The sequence below is a fragment of the Babylonia areolata genome, chromosome 2 (genome assembly GCF_041734735.1).
Source record: "Babylonia areolata isolate BAREFJ2019XMU chromosome 2, ASM4173473v1, whole genome shotgun sequence".
Classification (NCBI taxonomy): domain Eukaryota; kingdom Metazoa; phylum Mollusca; class Gastropoda; order Neogastropoda; family Buccinidae; genus Babylonia; species Babylonia areolata.
The window spans coordinates 31,554,045-31,567,385 of NC_134877.1; positions in this window are offsets into that span (position 1 = coordinate 31,554,045).

Consider the following 13,341-nt stretch of genomic DNA (forward strand, 5'->3'; position numbering starts at 1 on the left):
CATGCACTTGGCTTTCAGCAGCAATTATATTAGCAGAAACTACACAAAGGGGAAAATTACATTTTTGCAGTAATGAGTGTACAGTTATCTCATATGTATACATTTGCGTGTGACGTGTATCATACAACCATACCGGAGGTTTACTTCATAGCTGCTGGTGTTGCTTTCATTGTTCCTGCTCAGAGGGTTGTTGCTGCAAGCAGTAAAACCTCAGCTTTCCCAGTGTTTTACAAGTATCAGTACATGCATGGCCAGTGGTTACCAAGCACCGAGGGCAGGTATACATGTAAGCATGCAATGTGCGAACAGTCCCCCTTCCACCTACCCATCCCCACTTTTCTGCTACCCCCGTCACATCCCTCCACCTTATCCTTCTGTCCATTAAATCAGTACATCGCTGACATTTTGCAGTTTTAGTGATGATCTATGCTGCATGCAGCAGGAATTCACATAGTTGATCCGTGGTTCGAGAATTCAGAGTGACTTTGAAATGATTTGTTGCTTTAGATTCAATCATTTGCAGTGGACTGTTTCTTTTCTACTTGGTTAGTCAAATACGACGGTGCTGTGAATCATTCACAGGATATTCCAGTAAGAATCTTCGCGGCTGCTGTTTATTTGGACCTTCTGTCATACATTTGAGATGTATGTAATTGTTTTCAGCATGTACACTGATTTTTTTGTTGTTGTTGTTGTTGTTGTTGATGATGAACTGAATTGCAAGCAGGTATTTGTGTTGAGTGTTTTAATAATAATAATCATAATAAGACCTGCAATGATTTTAACTGTATATAATGGTGATCAAAGTAAATTCTGTAGTGTTGTAATGCAGTGAAGAACTGAATCAATATTTTTGTTCCTGATAATACTTTTATGATATTGTTGATTTTATTAAAATGGAAAACACTTTTATTTGTTATTTTTATTTTGTAGTTGTATTGGCAGTGTACAGTGGAATGTCTGTTTTAAGATATTGGCAACATGTAATTGTTCTTTTTGTGCAGGTTATATTTTGATTTACAGTGTCACAACTGGGTTTTGTATGTTATTTGATTCATTGTATTTTGGAAAATCAGAAAGCTGGGTTATTGCTCTCTTTTTCTATTTTTTAGATTTGAAACCAGTTGCTTGGACACCTCTCTTAAGTATTTTAATGGGTATAATCAGTGGTCACATTATCTGAAATGACCTGTGTGTTTTGGTAAACTTTGAAGTTAGTAGTTTATGAATTTTAGACTATAAGATACATGGACTTGTTGAATATTTTTGGCTAGTATGTTTGTGTGTGTTGAATTCCTATTTTTATAGAGAGGCGATTTTGTGGCAGGACTGTTCCATAAGAATTTTAAGGCAGCCTGGATCTCATTCATACTTATGTCATGCGTTAGTGGTTGGATTCGATTGCAGTGATGATTTTTACACTTGTTGAAACAAAAAAATGTCTTGCAAAAATGTCATAGAAAAGATGCAAAAAAATCTCTGTTGTTTTCTGTAACTCAAGAGCTGAATTCCAGAAAGCTCATTTCAAGAAAGCTTTTGTCTCTTTTACGCGTGCGCGCACACACACACACACACACACACACACACATCACACACATCATGTGCGCGCGCGCACGCACACACACACACACACACACACACACACACATACATACATATATATATATATATATATATATATATATTAGTTGCATGTGAACAGATAAGGAGACAGACTATTATATTCACGCATCACAGACATGATCAAGAAAAGAAACTACATTTTTTTTTTTTCCCTGTTCAGACCATACTCTTTCAGTGTGGCATTTCAGTTTCCAGTCGCAGTTACATGCTAGGCTAGAAATCTAAAGTAAATATGTTCGTGTGTGTGTGAGAGGGAGAGAGAGACAGGAGGAACTTTGTCCAGTTTTGTTGATAGTGGCAGGTTGTTTTGAGGTCTGGCCATTGCAAACTAAGATAGCAGAGATCTTTTAAACTTCTTCTGTTTCTTGTTTTGTCATTGTTGGTTTTGTCGGTTTGATCTCGATGGGGTGTTGGGAAAAGGTCAGTTCTTAAAAAGTGAAGTTAGTGTTGAGAACTTTTTCAGTTCTTGGAGACATGTGTGGCAGTTGAGGTCACAATTTTACCATAGGAATCCACACTTTACTTCTTTGTTATTACTTTTAATTGTCTTTATAAAAAAAATATATATAATAAAAATGTTTGCAGTCATTGCTGTTTGTATTCTGTTGTTACTGTTTTTGCTTTTGTGCAGATGATGTGCATGCATTAAAAATAAGTGTTAAAATCTTTATAACTGTTACTCTTAGTTATTGTTATTGCCCATTGTTGGTGTTTTTGATATATGTTATTTTATACTTTGTTCTCATTTAAACTGTTATCAACAACAACAACAAAAAGGGTGGCGCTGCAGTATAGCGACGCGCTCTCCCTGGGGAGAGCAGTCCGAATTTCACACAGAGAAATCTGTTGTGATAAAAAGAAAATACAAATACAGATACAAATACAATGTTGGAAAAGGCAAAGAAATAAATCAGTGGGGATGTGTATGTAGATATAGATTTATATGTATGAAATATCTATCTATATCTATCTATTTGTTTTATTTTGTTTTTTGTTGTTGTTGTTTTTTTGCATAGAATCCATCATCCCATTTATTTCTTTCCCACATCCATCTGTCTTTTAAATCAGTGGGGATGTGTATGTAGATATAGATTTATATGTATGAAATATTTATCTATATCTATCCCATTTATTTATTTCCCACATCCATCTGTCTTTTCTTCTTTGCTCTCTTGAGGATGACAAAAATCCAAAACTTTTATGTTTGTATTCATCCCAAACTATTATGTAGTGAGTGAACCCATCAATCATTTTGACATAGTCAATAGTGTATAAGTGAATGTGCACACAAAAAAAAAGAGAGAGAAAAAAAGAGAGAGACAAAGGCATGGGTAATAAGGTGAAGTTGCATAATACTGAGAAAATGAAAAATATGATTGTTGAACCATTTAGGGTTATTGTCAGCAGTACATGTATTAGATTTTGTGCTGCAGTGTCATAATAGAGTTGTCTAGCTGCCATATATGTTGTGGGTGTTTTTTTGTTTGGTTGGTTTTTGTTGTGTTGTTTTTTTTTTGTTAAAAAAACAACATGATAAATAAGCCATAAAATAGCAGATCAGTGTGTGTGTGTGTGTGTGTGTGTGTGTGTGTATTTGCTCGAATCGTTGCATTCTGATTTTAAGTCACTGATATTGGCAATCAAATCTTAATGTTTGTTGTTGTACAAGATTTTTTCCCCTGTTATAATAAGTATGCTTTGTTGATCGAGTGGTTGTCAGTTTACCGTGCTTTCAATGTTTTTTTTTTTTGCTTTGTGTGTGTTTGTGTTGTTTGGGGGACTTTTGAGGGGTGTTATCGTGTATGTATTGGTGTGTGTTGATATGTGAAAGAACTGTTCATTATATGTCCAAGCCATGATGTTCATGTTCCTCCACTGATTTTGTTGTTGTTGTTGCATGTGAGTGACTGGTGCGAAAGTGCTTTGATTTGTCTCTGCAAAAAAATCAGCGCTATATAAATACCATTGTTAATATTATTATTATTTGTTGTTGTTGTCACGGTAGATATGTAAAACTTGTTCATATAATTCCAGTTGTGGTTTTCGTGTTATTGTCATCAAATGTATTGACTGGATTCGCATTTCTTTTCTCAATCTGCTGCATTTTTAGAGCTGGGGTTGTGTCTCAGATACAGGAGGAAAATAAAGTAAGCATGCACATCTTGTTCAGTGAATGGAGATTTTTGCAGCCAGAGCATGGAACTGGCAGAGTCATCCAGAGTGTGTGAACAGTGTAAACAATTATTTCTGTTTATCATTAGGGAAGGATTTGTTTCTAAACACACAAATCCAATACAACCAAAACTAAACAATAAGGAGATGTGCATATTATTCATACTAATGTGCACACACATATGTACATATATATGTACACACACACACACACACACACACACACACACACAGAGTCACACGTGGAAGCATATAATGATATATATACACACACACATGGTAGTTACATGGCATGTGAATCTGACATACCTGTATTCACATATGCATGTGTGCATGCACACACACACATCACAATCATGGGGGGCGGTAGGGGTTCGGGGGGGGCAGATGCCTCAGGTACTAATTAAAAACACAAAGACAGGCATTAGCTGTGAGATGCCTCAGGTACTCATTTAAACACAAAAACAAACATTAGCTGTGAGATGCCTCAGGTTTTCATTAAAAACACAAAGGCATTAGCTGTGAGATGCCTCATTACTCGTTGAAAACATAAAGGCATTAGCTGTGAGATGCCTCATTACTCATTGAAAACACAAAGGCATTAGCTGTGAGATTCCTCATTACTCATTGAAAACACAGGCATTCGCAGTGAGATGCCTCAGGTACTAATTAAAAACACAGAGACAGGCATTAACAGTGAGATGCCAGTACTGGGGGTTCTTTTTGATATATTGTTTCTGTACCAGACATGATAATTTTTTACTGGTTTTTATTCTGAAGGTGATAAAAGTAAATAGACTCACGGATGCCATTTGTGATTTGAGGAGTTCATGGGTAGAGTTGTTTAATCTCTCCTAAATTTGATGTTGTTATATGTGAAACAAAAAAAAAATTCTATATTTTATATTTATATTTGTTGGTTTGTTATTGTTGATCACAGATATCTTTGATGTTTTACAGTTTTTGCCATGAGTGCTTTTCAGAGTTTTCAAAGGCTGACAGGAAGCAATAAGTACATGCATTGTTTTGTAGGAGGTTTTGTGAATAAGTTTATATGCATTGTTGTTTTTTTTAGGAGGTTTTTAGAATAAGTATATATGCATTGTTTTTTAAGAGGTTTTTAAATGTTTCATTTGACCAGTTACTCTTTATTTGAATTGGTTCAAGTCCATTTCTTGTTATTTAAATCTTTTCCTTCTTCTTTTGTTGATTGGTGTGGGTTTTGTTTTTGTTTTTTGTTTTGTTTTGTTTTTTTTTTGTTTTTTCAGTGCAGATGTGTCAGATCTCATGGAAAATGAAACTGATCCATTTGGAGATATTGGAGGACTGAGATGGCCCACAAATAAGGATGAACCACTTCCCATTTTTGTGTGATTAGTTTGCACATAATTATGAGGTTCTACTAAGCTTTATGTTTTCATGTCCATGCATCTCCAGAATCTAGGTTTGAACTCAGAGATTATTGGTTATAAAGTGTTCCTATGCACAGTCTCATGACGTACATGACTGACAAACAGTTGTGTCGTGGCATTTCATGGAAATTCCAAAGTATCGACATTTGAACAGTCACAGAAGCAAGGTTTTTTGATAGAGGAACAACCAGATAAGCAACATTCTGGCTGTGGTTGTTGGTTTGTTTATTTATTTTTAAAGGATTGGTACTTAGAATATGCCAAGCAAATGCTGTATACCAGTGTTATTTTTTACATTAGTATGGAAAAAAAAAACCACATTCCAGACAGATAGTGTGATTGATTTCTTAGTGAAATCAATTTTCAAATGTTTTGAAATTAAGGCAGCAATACCTGTTGGGTTTGTAAATCATGAACTGTTATGACAAAGCTGTAGCATGATTTATTCATCAATGATTATGTTTATGTGGCTGCTTAAGCTTTTCTCTTGGATAAGACTATTCATATACATGCATAGTTAAAGATTTGAACCAAAGCTGTAGATGACTGCTTCTTTTCTGTCATGATTGTTGCCTGTGCACACAGTGGTTGCAATTCTGGTTGATTTTTAAGAAAATTGAACCAAAGACATTTGTCATGGCACAGACTGATAATTGGTGGTAAATGATATAATGAGAGTGTTGGAAGCTTTTCTTTTTTTTCATTTCTATTTTCCTCAGATGAATACACAAATTACTTAAAAACATACATTAACACTGATCAAGGGCACATGTCTATGCAGTGATGTTTCTGGTATGTCTGAGTGCTACATTTGTTGTGTCTACAAACATATATTGTGTACATTTTGTCTTGTTGGTGTCATAGACCATGGCACACACCTTTTGAAATGTTTTGGGAATAAAGACTATATTTAGCACCGTTCCAGATGCGTTGCTTGCTTTTTTAAAAATTTCCTTCTATTCTTGTGCATGTATAATCAACCCATGTCATCTGTGCAGTGATATATTTCATGCTCTTGATAACATATTGATTATACCTGGTCTCCCACCTGTGCTTTTTCGTGTTCTGTGACTGCCAGACATACCTTTTCCACCATGTTACCCACATTACTTTAGGTCTCCATGAATAAATGAATATGAATTATTGGTATCTTGTTAGAAATGTCTTCGATACCACTCAGTACACATCACACTCATACACGCATTCATATACGAATAGAATATACATATGCATCAATGAATGTGTGTGTGTGCTTGTCGTTTGGATGAGGTAGTAAGCTACCGATCAGCATGTGTTGCCCTGGCGAATTTCTCTGAAGAATGCAGACCAGATCAAATGAATACAGCTGGTGCAGCACTGCTGTATGCCATGCTATGCATGGAAGGAGCACTTATCTTGACATTAACACAGTGAAATATTTCTCAGTTCTCTCAGTTCAGTCCTTTTGTAATGCAACACAATACAATGATTATACTCTCTCTCTCTCTCTCTCTCTCTCTCTAATATTATTTGTTAACATACACAATGCATGTTTATGTGTGTGTAAGTGTGCATGAGAGAGAGAGTTATTATACCATGCTAATGCCTTTATGTAGTATTGTGTTCGCATTCTATGACTTTTAGTAGCACTGTGTAGTGCATAATGACATATATGATGTAGTTTTGTCTAGTGTAGACCCTGTTTCAGGGCGGGGACTGGATGAAAAAAAAGTGCGCCAGTGCTTATCTATTATCCTCGAAAATAAAGAATTTTGTCTTGTCTTGTCTCTCTCTGTTGGAAGTTCATTCAGTAGTGTATAGGCGAGGTGGACCAAACAGACTGCCTGATTTTGCATCACAAGTTGAAATCAGTGGAAATCTATGCTGGCCTTCTCAAGTTGGAGGAATGTGAAACAGCTAGGGCTCTGTAGTGATCTAGTTTTGCCTTGCAGTCAGATACTTTGGCTGTGGGTTTGGGCCAGCACAAGGATTGCAGCAACTATAAAAATAACTTTGCAATACATGTCAAGGAATGTAAAGTTGCCCTTCCCACTGCTAACACCGCCACCTTCCGTCCCCAGCACAGTGTGGTTACATCAAGGTGTTGGTTCATTGAAATGATTTATGATTATATTTCCAAGCAGAGACTAACCGACATGTTCATTCAAGAAACCATTAGCTACTTTGATAGAGACAGTTATTTCAGTTACAGTTTATCTATAGTGCTATTTGAAAGGAAACAGTTTGCCTCAAATGGTGAAGTATACTGTTTTGGGTTCATGTTAACTGAGGCCAGAATTAATCTATATTTTTTTAATTACAGTTCACGTTCATGGATACAATGAGAAAGATCTTTGGAAAAGCTGCCCAATTTCCCAAGGCAAAATAAGGAAGAGGTTTGTTTGTTCTATATATGTATCTTATCTTAGAAATAATTATCAGTGGCAGACTGCCCATTGATGGTCAAACAATGATGGACACTGAAATAGTCATTGTAGTTAACTTTCCATGCAGACAAAAGGAGAAACCATTTGACCTCTCTCTCTCTCTTTAGCCCGTATACACTTCCCTTGCAAAAGTATGTGTTCCCATTATTACTGTAAACGTGTATCTCTCTCTCTCTCTCTCTCTCTCTCTCTGTCCAGGCTCAGTCTCTCTCACTCAGTCTCTCTCTCAGTCTTTCTCTCGTTTACACACTGAATTATGCGGCTAGCTTATCAGGCTGAGATCTGGCCGTTGAGCAAACAAGGGAAAGCTGGGTGTTGAAGTGGCGGCAGTGACGCTGAACTTGCTGGATACTGACAGAGATCGATATTCAATGTGTACATATACACTGACACATACACCCCACGCGTCCTTGTCAGCGGCACATGTACTTTATGCACGCACATACAATAATGCAATGTATTCCTTCACGCACACACTGACACACACATATACACACACACACACGACACCACACACACACACTGACACACACACACACACACGTACAAAGGCAGATGGCTTATTCAATCTGTGTTTATTCCGTCATCTTTTTATCTTAATTCATTCCTATGTTTTCATTTATTCATGTCTTTTATTAATTTGTTCTTTTTTCTTCTTTGTTCTTCCGTTTTGCTCTGCACATGAATGAATGTTTGAGAACTACGTACAATTTGGAGGCTTTCAGTCTGACGGCCAGGCAAGTCCTCGTTCATTCGTTTGTTTTCCTCAGTTTCTTTTTGCTACATCAACTGATTTTGAAACGGTTCCGGGATTGTTTTAGCTTTTTAGAAAATTGCATAAATTGTAAAAATCAAGTGTATCTGCATGCAGGAGAGATTCACCTTGTTAGCGGTCAAAGGGAAAAAAACTGCTGTTAAGTTACGCTTCCGTATAGGCATGTAGAAGTTCTCTCTCTCTTTCTCTCTCTCTCTCTCTGTCCCTGTCCCTCTCTCTATCTATCTATCTATCTCTCTCTCACTGTATTGACATGTCAACACCTTTCTTTTCTGTCTTTATATATATATATATATATATATATATATATGTGTGTGTGTGTGTGTGTGTGTGTGTGTGTGTGTGTGTGTGTATCATTTGTTTATTAATTTTGTTGGTTCGTTGTTATTCATCTATTCATGTGTTTCTGTGTTTGTTTATTAATTTTATCTGTTTATGATAACATGACATTCATTCCATTTGTGGTTGCTCAGTGCATCATTCATATCTAATAGTTATATCTTTTCTGTTTGTTAAACTGTATTCAATGTTGATACACGAAAAAAAAAAAAAGAAGAAAAAAAGAAAAGAAAAGAAACCACACAAGCAACAACGACAAAAACTCGAAATCTCTTCACTGACACACGAGTTTGAGAAACAGCGGGAAAAGCATGCACACAGTGAACCCAATTTCGACACGCAGGTTTCGGTCCAAAATTGCCCCTCGCTGAAATTTTGCGTGGAACAAATTTGCCCGGGTGCCCTTTTCGTGAGTGACATTTCCGCAGTATAACTGACCGAATAAGTCCCCGGACTGAGTGTGTGACCCATCCGGCCTCCGTGTGTAGTAGGTTAAAGATCAGATCGCATGCAGGCTCTGTGTGTGTGTGTGTGTGTGTGTGTGTGTGTGTGTGTGTGTGTGTTGTTGTTGTTGTTGTTGTTGTCACGTTGTTGTTCACTGCAGTGTTAATTGCCTTTTTTATGTATTTATCTATTATTTATTCACCCCTTATTTATTTATTTTTATTAATTTTTCTTCTTCTTTTTTTTCTTCTTTTTTTCTCAAGGCCTGACTAAGCGCGTCAGGTTGGGTTACGCTGCTGGTTAGGCATCTGCTTGGCAGATGTGGTGTAGCGTATATGGATTTATCCGAACGCAGTGACGCCTCCTTGAGCTACTGAAACTAAAACTGAAACTTGCCGGAGATTGCACAATCGACTGCCTTAATAGCTACTAACGATAAGAAGATATATTACGCTGCAATGTCTGTATGTGTTTTTACTAAAGTCTGGATTATATACATATAAAATGAAACCCAAACTGCTTCGGTTTCATCAGTTACAGTACTAATTTTCATCAGCATACTGATGTTGGTCGTCAAGTGGACTGAAGAAGAAGAAGACTGAGAAGAATATATCAGACTGGCACGGTGGTCGCGGCCATACCGATGCTAGATGATACATTCATTACATATCTGTTCATTCGAGCCATTCAGTCTCGACAATATTATATACATATTAAATTGTTGGGATTTCCAAAAACGATCCGAAACTCAGTTACACAGTTTCGTGAGCATGCCAGCTCTTAGTTTAGCCCCGCGGGCAGCCAATCACTTTGGGTTCAACAAAACTGAACTGCTAGTCATTTCAAGTGACTGGGAAACCCATCTACAATAATATATAAGACTGATGGAGTGAGGGGTCAGGTGGGTGGAGATGGGGGTGCAGTTGGTGTTCAGATGTGTGGCCTTAAAGATGATTGAGTTTTATACTGAGTAATATTGTTTGCCAGGCATGTCTGATCTCATCAGTATTGAGGTAAATGCATCTGTGTGAGTGAGTGCGAAACGGGTTGTGCATAAGGGTTATTATCCATGTCGTGAAATGTTCATTTTAACCTCTTTTTATTTCAATTTTTCATAATATTATGATATTTTGTTATTATTGTTAGTGCACTGATTTATATTTGTACAGCACGTTGATTATTATCAGTTTTCCTAGGAATTGTGCTGCTTTGTTTGTATTATTCAAACTGACACACATTAATCAGTTCAGTCATGCAAAAATATTTTTTTACATTAAAGTGCACTGATTTACATTTGTACTGCACGTTGATAATTATTTTCCTAGGAATTGTGATGCTCAATTTGTATTATCCAAACTGACATACATTAATCAGTTCAAGCAAAATCTGTGTGTGTGTGTGTTATAGAGATTGCTTGGCTAGGAGCTGTGATTTATTATTAGAGATATTTAGAGAATTAGCACATCCTTGCTCACAGCGCCAAGGTACACTTGGTGGTAAAGGGCTGTGGTTTAGGGGTGGATTTAATTTTCATAAAAGAATTGCAACATTAAAGGGAATAATTTGGATCTATTTTGTGATGGATCAAAATCCTGTCGGCGACGCCACTTTTGTAGCCCAACCGAGTGGTTATTCATGGGGACAGCACAAAAGACTAAACTAAATATGATTTACCGTACTAAAGGATAGAGAAGAATTCCCGCGCACAGGCCAGGAATATATAGAGGCCAGTCACAAATGGGTTTTTCTAATTCTATTGTTTTATTTACAATAGTTATAAGAACATAAGAGAAGAAGACAAACTAAACGAGAAGACAATAAGAGAAGATAATAAGAGAAGAAGATATAAAAAGAGAAGACTAAGAGAAGACAAAGAAGAGAAGACGTAATGGAGAAGACAGTGCCTGGAATGACACAAATAAATGTGATTAGCACAACATGTCGGCACAAGTGAATAATAAAGCACATGTATACATATTACATGGAAAGATTACCACTTGGTATTGCATATGTGTGAAGACCAAACACTGACATCAAATGACTTTTCTAATACATTTAAATAGTGCAGTTAAAGTGATTGAAGCTATGCTGATTTAGTGAAAGTACACTGACAGTACAGATTAGGTAAAGCTTATACTGTGTCAAAGTGACTCAAATGAATCAGTTTATCATGTTGCACTATACTGGAGTAAGTGGTATAGGAGAGCATGATAACTAAATTACAATTAACAGACTGATACATATCAGGTGGTTTTAACCAATAACTGATATTAATCCAGCACTATCTTGTAATCACCACAACAGAATACTACACACATCTTAGAGTACTGAGAATCAGTGAAACGGTAACCTTCATTAGTGACAGCAAATGAGAAAGAACGCGTCATATGCACGCACTAGAATATTCTGGAACAAACTATCAGTGTCCAAAGACGTCAATGACTGTGACGTTAAGAAGAATCAAATGGAACACTGCTCCAAGCATATGACGACATGGTGATTATTTAGATCAATCACAGCAGAGCTGTGACAAACATGTCAAAGCAATAACTGAACAAAAAATTAACTGAACAAAGCAATAACTGAACATACTCATATGAACACAAGTACTGTGTCGAATAATACAATTTACAAATCAACACATTCTACACACTAGTATTTACAGTGATACATAGCCAGATGTTAGCCATTGTGAGAACACACACTCACACTGCCCGCGACGCAGCAAGAGAGAGAGAGAGAGCAGCTCTGGTCAGATAACTGACCAGGTATGAAATGACCACTCATCACTCACTGTGCCAATTTATGCAAGTTAAGCGGACTGCAAAGACAGTCACGTGTGCTGCGAGCAGATCGACACTAATCTGGCCAAATCTGACAACTGTGTTTCTTACAAGGTGTTCAGTGACAGATTTCTAAATGATTCCTGAACCAATTTACGTCGGATAAGTTGCAAAAGAAAGAGCTCAACACCTACTTTATAATGAGTATAAAATGAAGTGTTGATTATTTAAGATGAATTTATAATCTTAATTTAAGTCACCTGAACAGGGTCAGTTTTAACGAGCTCGTCGCTGAAAATTACAAACTGCGTTAAATCATTTTAATGTAGGCAAACATAAATGGGATAGACTTAAAGATGGAATTGTAACGATTCTACCAGTATATAATACTTGTAGTTTACTGATCTGACAAAAGAGTTATTAATTAAATACGGTGTAGCAGAAACAGATTCCAGCTCAGCCAATAGCATACCACGACACTGGTCCAGGAGTAGGCTGTCTGGTGAGAACAAAATGATGTAAGCGGCTTTACATTCAAACTGGGAGTGACGTCACACATCTGTGCAAGAGTTAGTTGTGAAAACTGTGGTCTGCTAATACAGCTTGTGCATGAGGCAAGTTTTGGAGCAAGCATAGTGCTTGGTCACACACACACACACACACACACACACACACACACACACACACACACACATATATATTCTACTGACACGAGTTGGGTGTATGTATTACTGTTATCATCATCATCAATATTATTAGTAGTAGTAGTAGTAGTATCATCATCATCATCATTTATATGGAGACAAATCTATTAATTCTTTTGTTATTAATTTTGTTCATTGTTGTGCAGCAGATCATGCATATACTGCTGTTTCAGAAATCACCAACCAACCAATCAACCAAGTAAATGGTATGATATTTGACAAACAATAAATAAATGAATAATTATGATTTATTTCCAGCCATTCAGATGAGTAAATATAACTCCTTAATTGTGTTCACTTTTATGTTTTAGCCAAGTACTTCTACAATTTCTTTGATATTTTAAACTGACGTATACATGTTCATTTGGGCGTGCGCGTGTGTGTCTACATCTTTTTGTGTAGAGTGGGAGTTGGATCGTGAGTTGCAATTAGAGTGGCGGGAGGATTTGTGAGTGCTGGTGTATTCGTGTTTTTAGTGTGCATACATCATTGTATTTTTCATTACGCCCAGGGCTTTTGTTTCATTAGATAAATTGAGGGTATCAACAAATGCCAGTGTCGTTTTTCTTATTAGTTATCATTATCATTATTATATGTAGCCAAGCACTTAGCTTCGGATAGCGCTTTTAGGCTTCAGATACTGCTTCACACACAAGCTGATAG